This window comes from Astatotilapia calliptera, chromosome 23 (genome assembly GCF_964374335.1).
Source record: "Astatotilapia calliptera chromosome 23, fAstCal68.1, whole genome shotgun sequence".
NCBI classification, from domain to species: Eukaryota; Metazoa; Chordata; class Actinopteri; order Cichliformes; family Cichlidae; genus Astatotilapia; species Astatotilapia calliptera.
In genome coordinates, this window is record NC_137443.1 from 29,181,277 (window position 1) to 29,199,211 (window position 17,935).

Consider the following 17,935-nt stretch of genomic DNA (forward strand, 5'->3'; position numbering starts at 1 on the left):
GAAAACACTCTTCACTAAATTTGCTGTAGCTTTGACTTTACTAACGCGTGGTAGACAACGATCCAGCGATGAACAGCAGTCACCTCCTGGCTTAAATGCTGCTCCCCTTAATGAGACACCTGGGTCTCATCTCCCGAGGGCGTGGGCCAAGGGCATGAACCCACAGTGAGTTCCGCTGCACACTCAGGTTTTCTGTTTTCACAGTTCTGCCTCTGTGGTTTATGATGTCTATTATTCCATGCCACACCTCTCGTGTGTTGTTGCTGGACAGGTGGGACCCCTTTTCAGGTCAGCTCGAGCAGACCTGTACAGAGCTCTGTCAACAGACCTACAGGGAGTGCAGAATTATTAGGCAAGTTGTATTTTTGAGGAATAATTTTATTATTGAACAACAACCATGTTCTCAATGAACCCAAACAACTCATTAATATCAAAGCTGAATGTTTTTGGAAGTAGTTTTTAGTTTTAGCTATTTTAGGGGGATATCTGTGTGTGCAGGTGACTATTACTGTGCATAATTATTAGGCAACTTAACAAAAAACAAATATATACCCATTTCAATTATTTATTTTTACCAGTGAAACCAATATAACATCTCCACATTCACAAATATACATTTCTGACATTCAAAAACAAAAACAAATCAGCGACCAATATAGCCACCTTTCTTTGCAAGGACACTCAAAAGCCTGCCATCCATGGATTCTGTCAGTGTTTTGATCTGTTCACCATCAACATTGCGTGCAGCAGCAACCACAGCCTCCCAGACACTGTTCAGAGAGGTGTACTGTTTTCCCTCCTTGTAAATCTCACATTTGATGATGGACCACAGGTTCTCAATGGGGTTCAGATCAGGTGAACAAGGAGGCCATGTCATTAGTTTTTCTTCTTTTATACCCTTTCTTGCCAGCCACGCTGTGGAGTACTTGGACGCGTGTGATGGAGCATTGTCCTGCATGAAAATCATGTTTTTCTTGAAGGATGCAGACTTCTTCCTGTACCACTGCTTGAAGAAGGTGTCTTCCAGGAACTGGCAGTAGGACTGGGAGTTGAGCTTGACTCCATCCTCAACCCGAAAAGGCCCCACAAGCTCATCTTTGATGATACCAGCCCAAACCAGTACTCCACCTCCACCTTGCTGGCGTCTGAGTCGGACTGGAGCTCTCTGCCCTTTACCAATCCAGCCACGGGCCCATCCATCTGGCCCATCAAGACTCACTCTCATTTCATCAGTCCATAAAACCTTAGAAAAACCAGTCTTGAGATATTTCTTGGCCCAGTCTTGACGTTTCAGCTTGTGTGTCTTGTTCAGTGGTGGTCGTCTTTCAGCCTTTCTTACGTTGGCCATGTCTCTGAGTATTGCACACCTTGTGCTCTTGGGCACTCCAATGTCTCATCATTGTTGGATATAAGTCCGAGCACTGTAGTGTCATCTGCAAACTTAACAATGAGATTGGACGCGCAGGAGGAAATACAGTCATGGGTGAAGAGAGTGTATAGCAGAGGGCTCAGAACACACCCCTGAGGGGCACCGGTGTTGACCACAAGAGTGGAAGAGGTGTTCTTACCCACTCTGACACTCTGTCTACGGTTAGTGAGGAAGTCCACAATCCAGTTGCACAGAGAAGAGTTAAGTCCCAGTTGGTGCTTAATTGGTAGTAGGCTTTCGAGCCTTTACAGCTTGGAGTAAGACAACATGCATGAAGAGGATGATGTGGACAAAATACTCATTTGCCTAATAATTCTGCACTCCCTGTAAAGTCAGCATTGTGGGGTTTGAGGAGTGTGCAGATGTCGCTGGTCATCCAGGGTTTTTGGTTTGGGAAAACCCGAATGCTTTTGTCCACAGTCACATTTGCAATACAGAACTTGATATAGTCCAGTACTGATCCTGTGAAAGTTTCTAATGCAATATATTATACTTTACCAATGTAACGCTGCATGCCAAATCAATTTTGAAAATATCTGTGAATTTTGTATTGAAAAATGCAGGTATCTTTCAGATTTATTTTTATGTTATCAAAAATGTATTAAAAGTATAAGCATGAAAAATTACAAGAGTGCAATAAAAAATATAACCAAACAAGCTTAATTTACAGTTTGAAATACAGAAGATAATGAAAATATATAAATAACTACCTATTAATCCCCATATCCAAGTATCAAGATGTGTAAAAACAAATTACATTCTTTCCTCAGTTTCTATTAATAAGACTTAAATTTACATGAAATTATTCAAAATTATATACATTATTCATATATACAACACTAGTAGGTTTTAGATGAAGTGTCTTGCCCAAGGACACAACGACCGAGACTGTGGGAGCCGGGGCTCAAACCGGCAACCTTCCAATTACAAGACGAACTGCCAACTCTCACTATGCAATGTACTGTTTAAAAGCAAAAACTTTTTTTTGCCTTGACAACATACATTCATCTTCATTTCAAAAAAGTAGTTATTTTTCACACAGAGAGCAATACCATTCTCCAGCCTCTGCTGTCCAAAACTACTCTGTATTCATCTGGAGGCACTGTGTGTGAAACCACTTTAAATAGCTCTCATGCAGGAACAAAGCAATTGTATAAAATGAAGTCAGGGAATGGAGCTATAAATAGATTAATATAGATATATGAAAATAAACTTATATATAGACATAGGAGCACAAGTTTTAACATTAATGTTTCTGGGATATAATAAACAATATAAGCATACAGGTGTCTAAGCAAACATTGTGGCATACAAAGTGAGAGTGCAGTGAGTCATGTTTATTCCTGTTCAATATGTGTCTGACACAAGTGGATGAATTAAAAAGTCTGACAGCAGCAGCAACAACAGGCAATGCCTTCCTAATGACTTTCTATCTGTTTACATCTTTTTCTTTAATGCCTGTATCCCAGCTTGAAGAGTCTTGGACCCTTTTTCTAGTCAGTGGGTGTGTGGACAAACAACTCTGGCTTGTCAACCAGTTGGATTTCCTGGTATTTGTAAGATGGCACTATCTACAAATCAGGACACATTAACTATGATATTAAAAAAATGACATGATGACATAGTTCTTGGTCAGTTTACCAAGCATTTCTCAGTTTTGTTCTTTATAGTTCTGTTCATCATATCATTGCTTGTGAGTCCTGGATTATTTGATGATATGTTTACATTATGTATTCTTTTGTTTTCAGTTCCATATTTATTTTAAGTGTAGTTCTTCTTCAGCGTTCCACAAGTGGATGGAACACTTGTGAAAACACTCTAGTGTTAAAGCCAGTCTTGTCTTCATGTCTGTTTATGCTTTTGTCTGTGTCAAGCTCGTGTGTCTTAGTCTGTGTTTTAGTTTGGTGGCCTCTTGTCTCTTTCTTGTGTTGAGTCTTACTTCCACTGTCTTCTTATTCCCTAACCCTAACCCATCCATAGGGGAGGATCGCCTGCCACGTGTGAGTCCAATGCAAAGACATTCCTAACCCTACCTGGACAAAGTGTCCTAGAAGAAATAACAGGTAGGAGTCATTTGGGAGCCAACGTGTGGTGCCCCGCAATTCTGACCTGAGAAAAGAAAGAGGAATTGTGGTGAAAGTTGGATGAAGTGGTTTCAGAGGGCCGGCACACATCCATAGGGGAGGATCGCCTGCCACGTGTGAGTCTTGAAATCAAACAGATGGGAAGGCTTTCCACGGTCAATGGCAGAACGATTTGGATTGATCCCTGTTCTAGATCTCGCATCGGAGGAGGCTGAAAATCCACTACAAAGGAGTGGTTCTAAGGCCCCAGCGTCCTCGAAATGGGTAGAAGAGGTACAAAATGGATGGACCAACTCTGTACCAAAACACCTGCCTCGTGTGAGGCTCGAACTCACGACCTTCAGATTATCAGACTGACGCGCTGCCTACTGCGCCAACGAGGCTGACAGGGAGCCTGAAAATGGACGATTTCTCGAAGCTGCACAGAAATGAAATTCAGCTTGGACAAACAAAGGTGAGTCCCCAGGTATTTAAGCCCTGAACGGGTTTTGGAGGTGAAGAGTGCCACAGGAGATCCTAAAAACGGTGTTTTGACCCAGCTCCGGCTTACCTGAAAGGGACAAGCGGTAGACAATGGATGGGTTGCCTTTGCCACGTACTGTGTATCAAGCGAGGCTCAAGACACCATCTTCCCCCAAAACGGACCATTCTTCTTTTGTCTCGTAGTGCCGTCTTAAGTTAAATTCCTTAATTACAGCCACATTAGCTCCACTAATAAGACACACGGGTTTACCAGCAATGTCTGTAAACATATATTCAGTGACCCACTGGAGCTGGCAGGCGACAATTCTAAGTCTGCCAATTGTCCCGCCGAATTCACGCCACTCTCTAAAGTCTACTCTCAACAACATCTTGACTTAATGCAGATACGATGTCCAACCCAAGTTTGGTTTGCATAGACTTCTTGTTCCAACTTAACAGTCAGGCAAGAATGACTTCAAATTATCCCTCTCCATGGACCCTGTTGGCAAAGGAACTCCAGGCAACCTCCAGAGACTCAGCTCGGGAGCTGCTGATAACCAATTATCAGCCCTTGTTCATCCGCTTCCAATGCAAAGACATTCCTAACCCTACCTGGACAAAGTGTCCTAGAAGAAATAACAGGTAGGAGTCATTTGGGAGCCAACGTGTGGTGCCCCGCAATTCTGACCTGAGAAAAGAAAGAGGAATTGTGGTGAAAGTTGGATGAAGTGGTTTCAGAGGGCCGGCACACATCCATAGGGGAGGATCGCCTGCCACGTGTGAGTCTTGAAATCAAACAGATGGGAAGGCTTTCCACGGTCAATGGCAGAATGATTTGGATTGATCCCTGTTCTAGATCTCGCATCGGAGGAGGCTGAAAATCCACTACAAAGGAGTGGTTCTAAGGCTCCAGCGTCCTCGAAATGGGTAGAAGAGGTACAAAATGGATGGACCAACTCTGTACCAAAACACCTGCCTCGTGTGAGGCTCGAACTCACGACCTTCAGATTATGAGCCTGACGCGCTGCCTACTGCGCCAACGAGGCTGACAGGGAACTTGAAAATGGACGATTTCTCGAAGCTGCACAGAAATGAAATTCAGCTTGGACAAACAAAGGTGAGTCCCCAGGTATTTAAGCCCTGAACGGGTTTTGGAGGTGAAGAGTGCCACAGGAGATCCTAAAAACGGTGTTTTAACCCAGCTCCAGCTTACCTGAAAGGGACAAGCGGTAGACAATGGATGGGTTGCCTTTGCCACGTACTGTGTATCAAGCGAGGCTCAAGACACCATCTTCCCCCTAAACGGACCATTCTTCTTTTGTCTCGTAGTGCCGTCTTAAGTTAAATTCCTTAATTACAGCCACATTAGCTCCACTAATAAGACACACGGGTTTACCAGCAATGTCTGTAAACATATATTCAGTCACCCACTGGCGCTGGCAGGCGACAATTCTAAGTCTGCCAATTGTCCCGCCGAATTCGCGCCACTGTCCAAAGTCTCCTCTCAACAACATCTTGACTTAATGCAGATACGATGTCCAACCCAAGTTTGGTTTGCACAGGCTTCTTGTTCCAAATCTTGATGCCGTCTGGCCGTGACCGAGAAACTTAATGCCCCCCAAAACCCCACGCATAAAGGAACCGTGCATTGGCCAGGAATCGAACCCGGGTCTCCCGCGTGGCAGGCGAGAATTCTACCACTGAACCACCAATGCTCACACACATGGCAGTTTTCTCAACGAATTCGCGCCATTGCCCAAGCGCTCCTCTCGAGGCGCAGCGGAAAATGTAGCCCGATACACCCACGCGTCACTCATCAAGACACCTCTGTGGCAGCTCCCTGATGGTCTAGTGGTCAGGATTCGGCGCTCTCACCGCCGCGGCCCGGGTTCGATTCCCGGTCAGGGAATCTGTGTTTTGCCCCACCTCCGCCTTACCCGAAAGGGACAAGCGGTAGACAATGGATGGGTTGCCTTTGCCACGTACTGTGTATCAAGAGAGCCTCAAGGCACCATCTCCCCCCAAAACGGACCATTCCTTGAAGCCGTCAACAAATGAAGCAGAGTTGCCAGTTCTTCAAGCCCAGGATGAGCTGCCGTCAACAAATGAAGCAGAGTTGCCAGTTCTTCAAGCCCAGGATGAGCTGCCGTCTTGGAGGTGAAGGGTGTGACAGGACATCCAAAAAATGTGTGGCCGAACTGCGCATCAAAACATGCCTCCCGTGAGGATAGAGCTCAACACCGCCAGTTTTCGAGACTTGCGCATGGCAGGCGACAATTCTACCGCTGAGCTAACAACCCTTGCATGTCCGCCAATTGTCCCGCTGAATTCGCGCTACTGTCCAAACTCTCCTCTCCAGACACTTAAAATGGATGCACAAACTCTGCCACGTACTGCGCATCAAAGCACATCGCTTGCGTGAGGCTACAAGTCACCACCTTCTGATTTCGTGATTCACATGTGGCAGGCGACAGCTCTAACGCTCAGCCACCAGCCCTTACAAGTCTGCCAATTGTCTCGTCGAATTCGCGCCACTCTCCAAAGTCTACTCTCAACAACATCTTGACTTAATGCAGATACGATGTCCAACCCAAGTTTGGTTTGCATAGACTTCTTGTTCCAACTTAACAGTCAGGCAAGAATGACTTCAAATTATCCCTCTCCATGGACCCTGTTGGCAAAGGAACTCCAGGCAACCTCCAGAGACTCAGCTCGGGAGCTGCTGATAACCAATTATCAGCCCTTGTTCATCCGCTTCCAATGCAAAGACATTCCTAACCCTACCTGGACAAAGTGTCCTAGAAGAAATAACAGGTAGGAGTCATTTGGGAGCCAACGTGTGGTGCCCCGCAATTCTGACCTGAGAAAAGAAAGAGGAATTGTGGTGAAAGTTGGATGAAGTGGTTTCAGAGGGCCGGCACACATCCACAGGGGAGGATCGCCTGCCACGTGTGAGTCTTGAAATCAAACAGATGGGAAGGCTTTCCACGGTCAATGGCAGAATGATTTGGATTGATCCCTGTTCTAGATCTCGCATCGGAGGAGGCTGAAAATCCACTACAAAGGAGTGGTTCTAAGGCCCCAGCGTCCTCGAAATGGGTAGAAGAGGTACAAAATGGATGGACCAACTCTGTACCAAAACACCTGCCTCGTGTGAGGCTCGAACTCACGACCTTCAGATTATGAGCCTGACGCGCTGCCTACTGCGCCAACGAGGCTGACAGGGAACCTGAAAATGGACGATTTCTCGAAGCTGCACAGAAATGAAATTCAGCTTGGACAAACAAAGGTGAGTCCCCAGGTATTTAAGCCCTGAACGGGTTTTGGAGGTGAAGAGTGCCACAGGAGATCCTAAAAACGGTGTTTTGACCCAGCTCCGGCTTACCTGAAAGGGACAAGCGGTAGACAATGGATGGGTTGCCTTTGCCACGTACTGTGTATCAAGCGAGGCTCAAGACACCATCTTCCTCCAAAACGGACCATTCTTCTTTTGTCTCGTAGTGCCGTCTTAAGTTAAATTCCTTAATTACAGCCACATTAGCTCCACTAATAAGACACACGGGTTTACCAGCAATGTCTGTAAACATATATTCAGTCACCCACTGGCGCTGGCAGGCGACAATTCTAAGTCTGCCAATTGTCCCGCCGAATTCGCGCCACTGTCCAAAGTCTCCTCTCAACAACATCTTGACTTAATGCAGATACGATGTCCAACCCAAGTTTGGTTTGCACAGGCTTCTTGTTCCAAATCTTGATGCCGTCTGGCCGTGACCGAGAACAAACTTAATGCCCCCCAAGACCCCACGCATAAAGGAACCGTGCATTGGCCGGGAATCGAACCCGGGTCTCCCGCGTGGCAGGCGAGAATTCTACCACTGAACCACCAATGCTCACACATGTGGCAGTTTTCTCAACGAATTCGCGCCATTGCCCAAGCGCTCCTCTCGAGGCGCAGCGGAAAATGTAGCCCGATACACCCACGCGTCACTCATCAAGACACCTCTGTGGCAGCTCCCTGATGGTCTAGTGGTCAGGATTCGGCGCTCTCACCGCCGCGGCCCGGGTTCGATTCCCGGTCAGGGAACCTGTGTTTTGCCCCACCTCCGCCTTACCCGAAAGGGACAAGCGGTAGACAATGGATGGGTTGCCTTTGCCACGTACTGTGTATCAAGAGAGCCTCAAGGCACCATCTCTCCCCAAAACGGACCATTCCTTGAAGCCGTCAACAAATGAAGCAGAGTTGCCAGTTCTTCAAGCCCAGGATGAGCTGCCGTCTTGGAGGTGAAGGGTGTGACAGGACATCCAAAAAATGTGTGGCCGAACTGCGCATCAAAACATGCCTCCCGTGAGGATAGAGCTCAACACCGCCAGTTTTCGAGACTTGCGCACGGCAGGCGACAATTCTACCGCTGAGCTAACAACCCTTGCATGTCCGCCAATTGTCCCGCTGAATTCGCGCTACTGTCCAAACTCTCCTCTCCAGACGCTTAAAATGGATGCACAAACTCTGCCACGTACTGCGCATCAAAGCACATCGCTTGCGTGAGGCTACAAGTCACCACCTTCTGATTTCGTGATTCACATGTGGCAGGCGACAGTTCTAACGCTCAGCCACCAGCCCTTACAAGTCTGCCAATTGTCTCGTCGAATTCGCGCCACTCTCCAAAGTCTACTCTCAACAACATCTTGACTTAATGCAGATACGATGTCCAACCCAAGTTTGGTTTGCATAGACTTCTTGTTCCAACTTAACAGTCAGGCAAGAATGACTTCAAATTATCCCTCTCCATGGACCCTGTTGGCAAAGGAACTCCAGGCAACCTCCAGAGACTCAGCTCGGGAGCTGCTGATAACCAATTATCAGCCCTTGTTCATCCGCTTCCAATGCAAAGACATTCCTAACCCTACCTGGACAAAGTGTCCTAGAAGAAATAACAGGTAGGAGTCATTTGGGAGCCAACGTGTGGTGCCCCGCAATTCTGACCTGAGAAAAGAAAGAGGAATTGTGGTGAAAGTTGGATGAAGTGGTTTCAGAGGGCCGGCACACATCCATAGGGGAGGATCGCCTGCCACGTGTGAGTCTTGAAATCAAACAGATGGGAAGGCTTTCCACGGTCAATGGCAGAATGATTTGGATTGATCCCTGTTCTAGATCTCGCATCGGAGGAAGCTGAAAATCCACTACAAAGGAGTGGTTCTAAGGCCCCAGCGTCCTCGAAATGGGTAGAAGAGGTACAAAATGGATGGACCAACTCTGTACCAAAACACCTGCCTCGTGTGAGGCTCGAACTCACGACCTTCAGATTATGAGACTGACGCGCTGCCTACTGCGCCAACGAGGCTGACAGGGAACCTGAAAATGGACGATTTCTCGAAGCTGCACAGAAATGAAATTCAGCTTGGACAAACAAAGGTGAGTCCCCAGGTATTTAAGCCCTGAACGGGTTTTGGAGGTGAAGAGTGCCACAGGAGATCCTAAAAACGGTGTTTTGACCCAGCTCCGGCTTACCTGAAAGGGACAAGCGGTAGACAATGGATGGGTTGCCTTTGCCACGTACTGTGTATCAAGCGAGGCTCAAGACACCATCTTCCCCCAAAACGGACCATTCTTCTTTTGTCTCGTAGTGCCGTCTTAAGTTAAATTCCTTAATTACAGCCACATTAGCTCCACTAATAAGACACACGGGTTTACCAGCAATGTCTGTAAACATATATTCAGTCACCCACTGGCGCTGGCAGGCGACAATTCTAAGTCTGCCAATTGTCCCGCCGAATTCGCGCCACTGTCCAAAGTCTCCTCTCAACAACATCTTGACTTAATGCAGATACGATGTCCAACCCAAGTTTGGTTTGCACAGGCTTCTTGTTCCAAATCTTGATGCCGTCTGGCCGTGACCGAGAACAAACTTAATGCCCCCCAAGACCCCACGCATAAAGGAACCGTGCATTGGCCGGGAATCGAACCCGGGTCTCCCGCGTGGCAGGCGAGAATTCTACCACTGAACCACCAATGCTCACACATGTGGCAGTTTTCTCAACGAATTCGCGCCATTGCCCAAGCGCTCCTCTCGAGGCGCAGCGGAAAATGTAGCCCGATACACCCACGCGTCACTCATCAAGACACCTCTGTGGCAGCTCCCTGATGGTCTAGTGGTCAGGATTCGGCGCTCTCACCGCCGCGGCCCGGGTTCGATTCCCGGTCAGGGAACCTGTGTTTTGCCCCACCTCCGCCTTACCCGAAAGGGACAAGCGGTAGACAATGGATGGGTTGCCTTTGCCACGTACTGTGTATCAAGAGAGCCTCAAGGCACCATCTCCCCCCAAAACGGACCATTCCTTGAAGCCGTCAACAAATGAAGCAGAGTTGCCAGTTCTTCAAGCCCAGGATGAGCTGCCGTCTTGGAGGTGAAGGGTGTGACAGGACATCCAAAAAATGTGTGGCCGAACTGCGCATCAAAACATGCCTCCCGTGAGGATAGAGCTCAACACCGCCAGTTTTCGAGACTTGCGCACGGCAGGCGACAATTCTACCGCTGAGCTAACAACCCTTGCATGTCCGCCAATTGTCCCGCTGAATTCGCGCTACTGTCCAAACTCTCCTCTCCAGACGCTTAAAATGGATGCACAAACTCTGCCACGTACTGCGCATCAAAGCACATCGCTTGCGTGAGGCTACAAGTCACCACCTTCTGATTTCGTGATTCACATGTGGCAGGCGACAGTTCTAACGCTCAGCCACCAGCCCTTACAAGTCTGCCAATTGTCTCGTCGAATTCGCGCCACTCTCCAAAGTCTACTCTCAACAACATCTTGACTTAATGCAGATACGATGTCCAACCCAAGTTTGGTTTGCATAGACTTCTTGTTCCAACTTAACAGTCAGGCAAGAATGACTTCAAATTATCCCTCTCCATGGACCCTGTTGGCAAAGGAACTCCAGGCAACCTCCAGAGACTCAGCTCGGGAGCTGCTGATAACCAATTATCAGCCCTTGTTCATCCGCTTCCAATGCAAAGACATTCCTAACCCTACCTGGACAAAGTGTCCTAGAAGAAATAACAGGTAGGAGTCATTTGGGAGCCAACGTGTGGTGCCCCGCAATTCTGACCTGAGAAAAGAAAGAGGAATTGTGGTGAAAGTTGGATGAAGTGGTTTCAGAGGGCCGGCACACATCCACAGGGGAGGATCGCCTGCCACGTGTGAGTCTTGAAATCAAACAGATGGGAAGGCTTTCCACGGTCAATGGCAGAATGATTTGGATTGATCCCTGTTCTAGATCTCGCATTGGAGGAGGCTGAAAATCCACTACAAAGGAGTGGTTCTAAGGCCCCAGCGTCCTCGAAATGGGTAGAAGAGGTACAAAATGGATGGACCAACTCTGTACCAAAACACCTGCCTCGTGTGAGGCTCGAACTCACGACCTTCAGATTATGAGACTGACGCGCTGCCTACTGCGCCAACGAGGCTAGACGATTTCTCGAAGCTGCACAGAAATGAAATTCAGCTTGGACAAACAAAGGTGAGTCCCCAGGTATTTAAGCCCTGAACGGGTTTTGGAGGTGAAGAGTGCCACAGGAGATCCTAAAAACGGTGTTTTGACCCAGCTCCGGCTTACCTGAAAGGGACAAGCGGTAGACAATGGATGGGTTGCCTTTGCCACGTACTGTGTATCAAGCGAGGCTCAAGACACCATCTTCCCCCAAAACGGACCATTCTTCTTTTGTCTCGTAGTGCCGTCTTAAGTTAAATTCCTTAATTACAGCCACATTAGCTCCACTAATAAGACACACGGGTTTACCAGCAATGTCTGTAAACATATATTCAGTCACCCACTGGCGCTGGCAGGCGACAATTCTAAGTCTGCCAATTGTCCCGCCGAATTCGCGCCACTGTCCAAAGTCTCCTCTCAACAACATCTTGACTTAATGCAGATACGATGTCCAACCCAAGTTTGGTTTGCACAGGCTTCTTGTTCCAAATCTTGATGCCGTCTGGCCGTGACCGAGAACAAACTTAATGCCCCCCAAGACCCCACGCATAAAGGAACCGTGCATTGGCCGGGAATCGAACCCGGGTCTCCCGCGTGGCAGGCGAGAATTCTACCACTGAACCACCAATGCTCACACATGTGGCAGTTTTCTCAACGAATTCGCGCCATTGCCCAAGCGCTCCTCTCGAGGCGCAGCGGAAAATGTAGCCCGATACACCCACGCGTCACTCATCAAGACACCTCTGTGGCAGCTCCCTGATGGTCTAGTGGTCAGGATTCGGCGCTCTCACCGCCGCGGCCCGGGTTCGATTCCCGGTCAGGGAACCTGTGTTTTGCCCCACCTCCGCCTTACCCGAAAGGGACAAGCGGTAGACAATGGATGGGTTGCCTTTGCCACGTACTGTGTATCAAGAGAGCCTCAAGGCACCATCTCCCCCCAAAACGGACCATTCCTTGAAGCCGTCAACAAATGAAGCAGAGTTGCCAGTTCTTCAAGCCCAGGATGAGCTGCCGTCTTGGAGGTGAAGGGTGTGACAGGACATCCAAAAAATGTGTGGCCGAACTGCGCATCAAAACATGCCTCCCGTGAGGATAGAGCTCAACACCGCCAGTTTTCGAGACTTGCGCACGGCAGGCGACAATTCTACCGCTGAGCTAACAACCCTTGCATGTCCGCCAATTGTCCCGCTGAATTCGCGCTACTGTCCAAACTCTCCTCTCCAGACGCTTAAAATGGATGCACAAACTCTGCCACGTACTGCGCATCAAAGCACATCGCTTGCGTGAGGCTACAAGTCACCACCTTCTGATTTCGTGATTCACATGTGGCAGGCGACAGTTCTAACGCTCAGCCACCAGCCCTTACAAGTCTGCCAATTGTCTCGTCGAATTCGCGCCACTCTCCAAAGTCTACTCTCAACAACATCTTGACTTAATGCAGATACGATGTCCAACCCAAGTTTGGTTTGCATAGACTTCTTGTTCCAACTTAACAGTCAGGCAAGAATGACTTCAAATTATCCCTCTCCATGGACCCTGTTGGCAAAGGAACTCCAGGCAACCTCCAGAGACTCAGCTCGGGAGCTGCTGATAACCAATTATCAGCCCTTGTTCATCCGCTTCCAATGCAAAGACATTCCTAACCCTACCTGGACAAAGTGTCCTAGAAGAAATAACAGGTAGGAGTCATTTGGGAGCCAACGTGTGGTGCCCCGCAATTCTGACCTGAGAAAAGAAAGAGGAATTGTGGTGAAAGTTGGATGAAGTGGTTTCAGAGGGCCGGCACACATCCACAGGGGAGGATCGCCTGCCACGTGTGAGTCTTGAAATCAAACAGATGGGAAGGCTTTCCACGGTCAATGGCAGAATGATTTGGATTGATCCCTGTTCTAGATCTCGCATTGGAGGAGGCTGAAAATCCACTACAAAGGAGTGGTTCTAAGGCCCCAGCGTCCTCGAAATGGGTAGAAGAGGTACAAAATGGATGGACCAACTCTGTACCAAAACACCTGCCTCGTGTGAGGCTCGAACTCACGACCTTCAGATTATGAGACTGACGCGCTGCCTACTGCGCCAACGAGGCTAGACGATTTCTCGAAGCTGCACAGAAATGAAATTCAGCTTGGACAAACAAAGGTGAGTCCCCAGGTATTTAAGCCCTGAACGGGTTTTGGAGGTGAAGAGTGCCACAGGAGATCCTAAAAACGGTGTTTTGACCCAGCTCCGGCTTACCTGAAAGGGACAAGCGGTAGACAATGGATGGGTTGCCTTTGCCACGTACTGTGTATCAAGCGAGGCTCAAGACACCATCTTCCCCCAAAACGGACCATTCTTCTTTTGTCTCGTAGTGCCGTCTTAAGTTAAATTCCTTAATTACAGCCACATTAGCTCCACTAATAAGACACACGGGTTTACCAGCAATGTCTGTAAACATATATTCAGTCACCCACTGGCGCTGGCAGGCGACAATTCTAAGTCTGCCAATTGTCCCGCCGAATTCGCGCCACTGTCCAAAGTCTCCTCTCAACAACATCTTGACTTAATGCAGATACGATGTCCAACCCAAGTTTGGTTTGCACAGGCTTCTTCTTCCAAATCTTGATGCCGTCTGGCCGTGACCGAGAACAAACTTAATGCCCCCCAAGACCCCACGCATAAAGGAACCGTGCATTGGCCGGGAATCGAACCCGGGTCTCCCGCGTGGCAGGCGAGAATTCTACCACTGAACCACCAATGCTCACACACGTGGCAGTTTTCTCAACGAATTCGCGCCATTGCCCAAGCGCTCCTCTCGAGGCGCAGCGGAAAATGTAGCCCGATACACCCACGCGTCACTCATCAAGACACCTCTGTGGCAGCTCCCTGATGGTCTAGTGGTCAGGATTCGGCGCTCTCACCGCCGCGGCCCGGGTTCGATTCCCGGTCAGGGAACCTGTGTTTTGCCCCACCTCCGCCTTACCCGAAAGGGACAAGCGGTAGACAATGGATGGGTTGCCTTTGCCACGTACTGTGTATCAAGAGAGCCTCAAGGCACCATCTCCCCCCAAAACGGACCATTCCTTGAAGCCGTCAACAAATGAAGCAGAGTTGCCAGTTCTTCAAGCCCAGGATGAGCTGCCGTCTTGGAGGTGAAGGGTGTGACAGGACATCCAAAAAATGTGTGGCCGAACTGCGCATCAAAACATGCCTCCCGTGAGGATAGAGCTCAACACCGCCAGTTTTCGAGACTTGCGCACGGCAGGCGACAATTCTACCGCTGAGCTAACAACCCTTGCATGTCCGCCAATTGTCCCGCTGAATTCGCGCTACTGTCCAAACTCTCCTCTCCAGACGCTTAAAATGGATGCACAAACTCTGCCACGTACTGCGCATCAAAGCACATCGCTTGCGTGAGGCTACAAGTCACCACCTTCTGATTTCGTGATTCACATGTGGCAGGCGACAGTTCTAACGCTCAGCCACCAGCCCTTACAAGTCTGCCAATTGTCTCGTCGAATTCGCGCCACTCTCCAAAGTCTACTCTCAACAACATCTTGACTTAATGCAGATACGATGTCCAACCCAAGTTTGGTTTGCATAGACTTCTTGTTCCAACTTAACAGTCAGGCAAGAATGACTTCAAATTATCCCTCTCCATGGACCCTGTTGGCAAAGGAACTCCAGGCAACCTCCAGAGACTCAGCTCGGGAGCTGCTGATAACCAATTATCAGCCCTTGTTCATCCGCTTCCAATGCAAAGACATTCCTAACCCTACCTGGACAAAGTGTCCTAGAAGAAATAACAGGTAGGAGTCATTTGGGAGCCAACGTGTGGTGCCCCGCAATTCTGACCTGAGAAAAGAAAGAGGAATTGTGGTGAAAGTTGGATGAAGTGGTTTCAGAGGGCCGGCACACATCCACAGGGGAGGATCGCCTGCCACGTGTGAGTCTTGAAATCAAACAGATGGGAAGGCTTTCCACGGTCAATGGCAGAATGATTTGGATTGATCCCTGTTCTAGATCTCGCATCGGAGGAGGCTGAAAATCCACTACAAAGGAGTGGTTCTAAGGCCCCAGCGTCCTCGAAATGGGTAGAAGAGGTACAAAATGGATGGACCAACTCTGTACCAAAACACCTGCCTCGTGTGAGGCTCGAACTCACGACCTTCAGATTATGAGACTGACGCGCTGCCTACTGCGCCAACGAGGCTGACAGGGAACCTGAAAATGGACGATTTCTCGAAGCTGCACAGAAATGAAATTCAGCTTGGACAAACAAAGGTGAGTCCCCAGGTATTTAAGCCCTGAACGGGTTTTGGAGGTGAAGAGTGCCACAGGAGATCCTAAAAACGGTGTTTTGACCCAGCTCCGGCTTACCTGAAAGGGACAAGCGGTAGACAATGGATGGGTTGCCTTTGCCACGTACTGTGTATCAAGCGAGGCTCAAGACACCATCTTCCCCCAAAACGGACCATTCTTCTTTTGTCTCGTAGTGCCGTCTTAAGTTAAATTCCTTAATTACAGCCACATTAGCTCCACTAATAAGACACACGGGTTTACCAGCAATGTCTGTAAACATATATTCAGTCACCCACTGGCGCTGGCAGGCGACAATTCTAAGTCTGCCAATTGTCCCGCCGAATTCGCGCCACTGTCCAAAGTCTCCTCTCAACAACATCTTGACTTAATGCAGATACGATGTCCAACCCAAGTTTGGTTTGCACAGGCTTCTTGTTCCAAATCTTGATGCCGTCTGGCCGTGACCGAGAACAAACTTAATGCCCCCCAAGACCCCACGCATAAAGGAACCGTGCATTGGCCGGGAATCGAACCCGGGTCTCCCGCGTGGCAGGCGAGAATTCTACCACTGAACCACCAATGCTCACACACGTGGCAGTTTTCTCAACGAATTCGCGCCATTGCCCAAGCGCTCCTCTCGAGGCGCAGCGGAAAATGTAGCCCGATACACCCACGCGTCACTCATCAAGACACCTCTGTGGCAGCTCCCTGATGGTCTAGTGGTCAGGATTCGGCGCTCTCACCGCCGCGGCCCGGGTTCGATTCCCGGTCAGGGAACCTGTGTTTTGCCCCACCTCCGCCTTACCCGAAAGGGACAAGCGGTAGACAATGGATGGGTTGCCTTTGCCACGTACTGTGTATCAAGAGAGCCTCAAGGCACCATCTCCCCCCAAAACGGACCATTCCTTGAAGCCGTCAACAAATGAAGCAGAGTTGCCAGTTCTTCAAGCCCAGGATGAGCTGCCGTCTTGGAGGTGAAGGGTGTGACAGGACATCCAAAAAATGTGTGGCCGAACTGCGCATCAAAACATGCCTCCCGTGAGGATAGAGCTCAACACCGCCAGTTTTCGAGACTTGCGCACGGCAGGCGACAATTCTACCGCTGAGCTAACAACCCTTGCATGTCCGCCAATTGTCCCGCTGAATTCGCGCTACTGTCCAAACTCTCCTCTCCAGACGCTTAAAATGGATGCACAAACTCTGCCACGTACTGCGCATCAAAGCACATCGCTTGCGTGAGGCTACAAGTCACCACCTTCTGATTTCGTGATTCACATGTGGCAGGCGACAGTTCTAACGCTCAGCCACCAGCCCTTACAAGTCTGCCAATTGTCTCGTCGAATTCGCGCCACTCTCCAAAGTCTACTCTCAACAACATCTTGACTTAATGCAGATACGATGTCCAACCCAAGTTTGGTTTGCATAGACTTCTTGTTCCAACTTAACAGTCAGGCAAGAATGACTTCAAATTATCCCTCTCCATGGACCCTGTTGGCAAAGGAACTCCAGGCAACCTCCAGAGACTCAGCTCGGGAGCTGCTGATAACCAATTATCAGCCCTTGTTCATCCGCTTCCAATGCAAAGACATTCCTAACCCTACCTGGACAAAGTGTCCTAGAAGAAATAACAGGTAGGAGTCATTTGGGAGCCAACGTGTGGTGCCCCGCAATTCTGACCTGAGAAAAGAAAGAGGAATTGTGGTGAAAGTTGGATGAAGTGGTTTCAGAGGGCCGGCACACATCCATAGGGGAGGATCGCCTGCCACGTGTGAGTCTTGAAATCAAACAGATGGGAAGGCTTTCCACGGTCAATGGCAGAATGATTTGGATTGATCCCTGTTCTAGATCTCGCATCGGAGGAGGCTGAAAATCCACTACAAAGGAGTGATTCTAAGGCCCCAGCGTCCTCGAAATGGGTAGAAGAGGTACAAAATGGATGGACCAACTCTGTACCAAAACACCTGCCTCGTGTGAGGCTCGAACTCACGACCTTCAGATTATGAGACTGACGCGCTGCCTACTGCGCCAACGAGGCTGACAGGGAACCTGAAAATGGACGATTTCTCGAAGCTGCACAGAAATGAAATTCAGCTTGGACAAACAAAGGTGAGTCCCCAGGTATTTAAGCCCTGAACGGGTTTTGGAGGTGAAGAGTGCCACAGGAGATCCTAAAAACGGTGTTTTGACCCAGCT

At 48.9% G+C, this 17,935-nt stretch overlaps 17 non-coding genes across 17 annotated transcripts; 6 read left to right on the forward strand and 11 right to left on the reverse strand.

The window, feature by feature from the left end:
- Positions 1-3,823: 3,823 nt before the first annotated feature.
- On the reverse strand, positions 3,824-3,896 carry trnam-cau (transfer RNA methionine (anticodon CAU)). The gene has a single exon. It is a non-coding gene; the product is annotated as a tRNA-Ile (tRNA).
- A 1,916-nt stretch (positions 3,897-5,812) lies between these two features.
- Positions 5,813-5,884, forward strand: trnae-cuc (transfer RNA glutamic acid (anticodon CUC)). The gene has a single exon. It is a non-coding gene; the product is annotated as a tRNA-Glu (tRNA).
- Positions 5,885-7,794: 1,910 nt separating this feature from the next.
- On the reverse strand, positions 7,795-7,865 carry trnag-gcc (transfer RNA glycine (anticodon GCC)). Its single transcript has one exon. It is a non-coding gene; the product is annotated as a tRNA-Gly (tRNA).
- A 122-nt stretch (positions 7,866-7,987) lies between these two features.
- Positions 7,988-8,059, forward strand: trnae-cuc (transfer RNA glutamic acid (anticodon CUC)). Its single transcript has one exon. It is a non-coding gene; the product is annotated as a tRNA-Glu (tRNA).
- Positions 8,060-9,244: 1,185 nt separating this feature from the next.
- On the reverse strand, positions 9,245-9,317 carry trnam-cau (transfer RNA methionine (anticodon CAU)). Its single transcript has one exon. It is a non-coding gene; the product is annotated as a tRNA-Met (tRNA).
- Positions 9,318-9,918: 601 nt separating this feature from the next.
- On the reverse strand, positions 9,919-9,989 carry trnag-gcc (transfer RNA glycine (anticodon GCC)). The gene has a single exon. It is a non-coding gene; the product is annotated as a tRNA-Gly (tRNA).
- A 122-nt stretch (positions 9,990-10,111) lies between these two features.
- On the forward strand, positions 10,112-10,183 carry trnae-cuc (transfer RNA glutamic acid (anticodon CUC)). Its single transcript has one exon. It is a non-coding gene; the product is annotated as a tRNA-Glu (tRNA).
- Positions 10,184-11,368: 1,185 nt separating this feature from the next.
- trnam-cau (transfer RNA methionine (anticodon CAU)) lies at positions 11,369-11,441 on the reverse strand. Its single transcript has one exon. It is a non-coding gene; the product is annotated as a tRNA-Met (tRNA).
- Positions 11,442-12,024: 583 nt separating this feature from the next.
- On the reverse strand, positions 12,025-12,095 carry trnag-gcc (transfer RNA glycine (anticodon GCC)). Its single transcript has one exon. It is a non-coding gene; the product is annotated as a tRNA-Gly (tRNA).
- A 122-nt stretch (positions 12,096-12,217) lies between these two features.
- On the forward strand, positions 12,218-12,289 carry trnae-cuc (transfer RNA glutamic acid (anticodon CUC)). Its single transcript has one exon. It is a non-coding gene; the product is annotated as a tRNA-Glu (tRNA).
- A 1,185-nt stretch (positions 12,290-13,474) lies between these two features.
- On the reverse strand, positions 13,475-13,547 carry trnam-cau (transfer RNA methionine (anticodon CAU)). Its single transcript has one exon. It is a non-coding gene; the product is annotated as a tRNA-Met (tRNA).
- A 583-nt stretch (positions 13,548-14,130) lies between these two features.
- On the reverse strand, positions 14,131-14,201 carry trnag-gcc (transfer RNA glycine (anticodon GCC)). The gene has a single exon. It is a non-coding gene; the product is annotated as a tRNA-Gly (tRNA).
- Positions 14,202-14,323: 122 nt separating this feature from the next.
- trnae-cuc (transfer RNA glutamic acid (anticodon CUC)) lies at positions 14,324-14,395 on the forward strand. The gene has a single exon. It is a non-coding gene; the product is annotated as a tRNA-Glu (tRNA).
- Positions 14,396-15,580: 1,185 nt separating this feature from the next.
- trnam-cau (transfer RNA methionine (anticodon CAU)) lies at positions 15,581-15,653 on the reverse strand. The gene has a single exon. It is a non-coding gene; the product is annotated as a tRNA-Met (tRNA).
- A 601-nt stretch (positions 15,654-16,254) lies between these two features.
- trnag-gcc (transfer RNA glycine (anticodon GCC)) lies at positions 16,255-16,325 on the reverse strand. Its single transcript has one exon. It is a non-coding gene; the product is annotated as a tRNA-Gly (tRNA).
- Positions 16,326-16,447: 122 nt separating this feature from the next.
- On the forward strand, positions 16,448-16,519 carry trnae-cuc (transfer RNA glutamic acid (anticodon CUC)). Its single transcript has one exon. It is a non-coding gene; the product is annotated as a tRNA-Glu (tRNA).
- A 1,185-nt stretch (positions 16,520-17,704) lies between these two features.
- trnam-cau (transfer RNA methionine (anticodon CAU)) lies at positions 17,705-17,777 on the reverse strand. The gene has a single exon. It is a non-coding gene; the product is annotated as a tRNA-Met (tRNA).
- Between the last annotated feature and the right edge of the window lie 158 nt (positions 17,778-17,935).